Source organism: Fulmarus glacialis, unplaced genomic scaffold (assembly GCF_000690835.1).
Source record: "Fulmarus glacialis isolate BGI_N327 unplaced genomic scaffold, ASM69083v1 scaffold20086, whole genome shotgun sequence".
NCBI classification, from domain to species: Eukaryota; Metazoa; Chordata; class Aves; order Procellariiformes; family Procellariidae; genus Fulmarus; species Fulmarus glacialis.
Genome location: NW_009218998.1, coordinates 28,462 through 33,685, shown reverse-complemented (window position 1 = coordinate 33,685; position 5,224 = coordinate 28,462).

Here is a 5,224-nt window from a genome sequence, read left to right as displayed (position 1 = left end):
TTATAAAGGATGGCATTAGAACTCTGAACACCAGTTTTTACTGAAAGCCTGCTTTGTGTCTGAAGTTCTGCATTTTATGACTGGAGCTTTTAATTTAAACCGTAATACTGATAATTTGCAAGGTTCTTTGATACTGCCTTTGACAGCTGCTTCCACAAGAATGGTGTATAATCATACCCCATAACTGCACAGGTTACTGAACTTCAGGGCCAAGAAAATGTTTCTGTTTTGTAACTTCAAATAAGGTGGCAAGTAAAATGCCCAGATTGCAAATGTGCATCCTGGTAGATTTTCTTCCTGGCTTTGCATCAGCGTGACAACCACTGAACAGTGGTTTTCATTGGCCTCCACAATGAAGTTGTAACGTGTCTATAATAGTCACAGCTCATTAGAGAAACTGTTAGATATTGATGAGCTTGGTGTATAGGAATAAGGTGTGTGTATATATATATACACACACACATTTAGTGTGTGTATATATATATACACACATAAAGTGTGTGTGTGTATATATATATATATACATATTTAGCAAATAGAATTATGAGGACATGATCCATGAATCTGCATGCTGACTTTTTTGAGGGAGGGCAGCAGCAATTCTTAGGCAACTGAAGAATTTTAACAGCATGTTAATTAAGAGAGATTCTTCTCAAACCTAGTGCAAAGTAAGTGTCGTGGTTTAACCCGGCAGGCAGGCAAACGCCACGCAGCCACTCGCTCATTCCCCCCCACACCCCAGTGGGACAGGGAGAGAATTGGAAGGGTAAGAGTGAGGAAAACTTGTGGGTGGAGATAAAGACAGTTTAATAAAACAGAAAAGGGAAAATAATGATAATGATAGAGTATACAGAATGAGTGATGCACAATGCAATTGCTCACCACTCTCACTGACTGATAACAAAGTAGTGATCGCTACTTCCTGGAACATGCCTACCATTCATATACTGAGCATGACGTCACATTGTATGGAATACCCTGTTGGCCAGCTGGGCCAGCTGTCCTGGCTATGCTCCCTCCCAGCCTCTCGTGCGCTTGGTAGAGCATGGGAGCTGTCCTTGAGTAGCAGGGTACTTGGCAACAACTAAAAACATCAGTGTGTTACCAGCATTCTTCTCACACTAAATCCTAAACACAGCACTAGGAAGAAATTTAACTCTATCCCAGCCGAAACCAGGACCGTAAGTAACTGCAGCACATATAGGAAGGGAGCTGTGGTTCATTCTTAAACAGGTTGATTTTTGCTGTAAATGTCAATCCTAACTACTTCTGTTTCTGTAGAACACTCTAGAAGGGACATTTTTTTCCTTCTCCAGTACAAAGTTTTTGGAAATCCTCATTTTCTCTGCCACTGACCACGTGGCATGACTGCTCTCCTGGAAGTCTCCCCTCCCTTGAAAGCTAATGTCTATTTTAAATGTTTATATTCCAGCTCAGCCAGGCAACATATCATTTATGCTAATTCTCATGCTTTCACAGCAGCGATTTTGTGCAGAATTTTTCCCCACTGGATGGTTTTACTGATGAGCAAATTAAGATGGCAGAAAAATGTCTCTCTGAATCCTAAGCAATTGGCTAACAGGCTTGTGCCCTCTCCCTCCACCAGCCTATCATTTCTGATAGTCTGTGTGTATAGGAGTGGGGGGAACAGGGGAAGACATATGAATGACTTTCAGAGAAGTAAACTGAAACCAGGTACAATTTTTTTTTCACTTTGAGTTCATCTTTCATGTGTATCCTTATGATAAGCATCCACTTAGGCTTCTTCCTACCGCCTTTACCCTATCGCAGTCTGCATGTACTCTGCCTTTCCTCCCTGTTCCATCCCATGCAGCATTTCCATGGCTTCTGTGAATTTCCCCACTGAGTGAGGAGATGTGTATGCTGCTCCTTCTCCAGAAAGACATCTTCAAGCAAGACCACAGAACTTCAGGAGGTGTACCCTGGCAGCAGTGGGAAGAGAGGCAGTATGACAGATTGCACTGATTTTTGTGCCCCCCTGTTTTAGAATGAGAAGGTCTGGGACTAAAGGGGCAGCATCTCGCCCACTAACAAATTCCCATTGCTCTAACTGGTGGCTTTTCCATTGGCTGAGAGTTGCAGGAGGAGTGGTGAAGGCATTTGTGTTTGAGAGAGTGCTGTTGATGAAGGGAGACTTTTTCATTAGTTCTGAAGGCTGCCTGGGCAGGAAATGAGACCGCATTTGCAAATGGGAATAGGTGTGAGGAGTTTGTCTTTTGAATGTATGATAGCTCATAAAGCTGGCAGGTTTTTTTTTAAAAAAAAAAAAAAAAGGAAGCTGCTGGTGGGAGACTGGTTCTGATGAAAGAGATTTGCATAAACTTTTCCTTGAGGGATTAAAAAACACTTTAGGAAATGAAAATGATTCTTCTGTTGCTAAGGGCTGCACTGTCCCTGGAATTGTGGTGATTAAAGTTAGCCGCTAGACACCTTGTAGCTGTTGCAACCTTTGCATGTTTTAAACGTGTTGAAATAGCATTAAGTGTGGGAAGTGTCCTTTACATTATCTCTTGCTCAGATTCTAAGAAAAAGAAACTGGCTTTGCTACTGTGTCTTTCAGTGCCTGACGATAATTAAATTAAAACTTGCTACATCGTTTAGGCATATAGGTAACTCATTTTTTTGAAACTTGCAATGTTATTTTAATACTTGCAGAGAAACTTAACCTGTATCTGGAAAACTACTCAGTTTGCGAGAGCATTATTTTGCAGTAGATTTGCTTCCTATCTAGAAAGTATTTCACTTTTTCTGGATCGGTGTGCCACAGTCAGAGAGGTGTGTGGGGCGGGCTGTAAATTCATGGCCGTCAAGGTGCAGTATTAGGTGTAGTGGCTGAGGGGGCTGGGCGCTAGTGGGCAAAACAGACTCCGGAATGATACATAGCAAGGACCTGCCTGTCCAGTCCACAGCCAGTAAGGTTGTCAAGTCACTGGTGCAGAATAGAGCACAGCCTGCCTAGAGAAACTAGCCTGTTTGGTGTTCAGGCCAGCCTCCAAGAAATACGGGGATTCCAGTATTTTTTGCACACCGATTTAGCTACAAAATATGCAGGTCTGTTACATGCGAGAACAGATAGGCTCCTACCCTGACAGGAAGAGCCTCAGCTTGCGCGTTCTCCATGTGAAGCGAGACTGGTTACCCGTCGTGCACCCTGGGCATAGACCTGCCTGTCGCCTCACTGCAACACTCCTCCGGGACAGGGAACAGCCCTTCCAGAGGGGCCTGTGATGGCAGAAAGGTGAGTATTGCTCAGAAGAGTTGATGACTCTGAATTTTTTTTTTTTTTTGTCTCTTTTCCTCCGGTGGAACAGCTGCTGTTGCCACATTGTTTCTGTTAGTGTCTGTTAAAGCATGACCGGCTGAAAAACAGGTCATGTTTTGTGCAGGTCACTAAGGAAATAGCTTAGCTGGGTAGTAACTTGATCAATAGGTTTTATAAATAATTGTGGCACTCGTCTGGAGTAATTACTTGGTCAATTAGAAATTAAGAGCTTTGGTAAGTAGATAATTTACTGAAATCAGATTTTTTCCTCTCCTGTTACCTGAAACATACCTGCCTTTTGAAGCACTGTCCAATGGCTGATAACTTCAGCTCAGGTTAGTCCCATTCCACTAGGATAATGAGCAATTAACTGAATTGTGATCAAGTCTTCTGAAGCATAAGCTTACGTTGCATCCTGGCTTAGAACCCAGGGACTTTTGCAGATTTTTCTCCCAGTAGGGTCGCAGGGAGTTTCTATACAGAGTGTGACAGCGAGGGAAGAGCTGTCAAGAGGTACTGGAAGTACACCCTTGCACGGATGGGGTGCGCATGATTTTCCTCTTCCACAGCCTAGTTTTGGAAGGGTAATGATTAACTAGGAAAAGGAAGCTAATACTGAAGATCTGAAAGAATTCCCACTTAAGACGATGCATGTAACAAGAAGAGTTGGAGTTTTAAATGTGATGGAATTGCAAACTATGTAACAGACCTGAGGCAAAAGCTAGCATAACGAAGCAGTGTGTTCTTGTGGCATTTTCCTTCTTCTCCAAGACAAAACCCCTCAATTTTTGCTTCCTGTGCTCTTACTTCTGAGTGCAAAATCTACCAATATGCCAGTGCTCCAGCAAACTCAATACCCCTAATGTATTTCCTCTACTAGACAGGAAGAATAAAACACCAATTCCAGTGTAGAGATAAGCATTTTATTTTATTCAAGTTACCATCTTTAGTGAGTCAAGCCATACTGCACAGTTTCAACTTCTGAACAAGCTTAATTAAAATCACTTTAAAGCTTTTTGGTTTTCAGTGGGAAACCTGTTGAATAATTTTTAAATGAAGCTTTATCATTAAAATAGCAACAGGAATGTTTAGCCATCCTGCTGAGACACAGAAGGCTACAACTACCCTTGCAAATAAAATTTGTGTGCCTGATCCCAGCCTCTGGAAATACTTAGTGTATTCCACGTTAGCAGCATAAATACAGAACAGTTTAACAAACTATCTGCACTCAACAGCTTGAGCCAACTGGCATATACATTCCTTTATTAGCCAGAGGGTGTCAACTCATGGGTCACTGTGGCCTAGTGGTTAAGATTGCCAAAACAACGGTAGGTAGTCACCTGCACGTCTGCAGAGGATTTGAGATGGCTGCGTGCGTGCTTCCAGCATGGATGTCAGCTGGTACATAACAAGCACCTCTACTAGGAAGTAAATTGCTATATGCCAGCAAAACAAAACAAAACAACAAAACAAAAAGATCAGTGGAGCTACAGTAACACACAGCAGATGAACACAGGGGTTGTCACTGCCCCTGTTCTCCAATGAGATACAAAGTGCACAAATGCATTAACTGTCCTTGCCTCACCCCGGCAAGCCAAGGCGTGGAGCCATTCTGCCATCTCTCTTGTAAGTGGAGTAAAAAAAGCAAACCCATCCTAAGTGGCGATAGACTAGAGAGATGCAACAAGACAGTACCGTATCACAAACAGACTAGTTGCACCTGAGCAGCCCAATAAAGGCCAGCTTGCAATCTGCTTAATAGCCTTTGTAGAACAAGCTTCCCCTTAGGAGTCTGAGCGGGAGGGTATAAAAAAAATGGATTGTCGACACACTCTTCAACCCACTTGTCAGAGATGATTTACCTGTGCAGCATGTATGTCTGACAAAAGTGCTCTACTGAGGAATAAACAGAAACCAGCTCAAAGACAGACAGAAACCAGC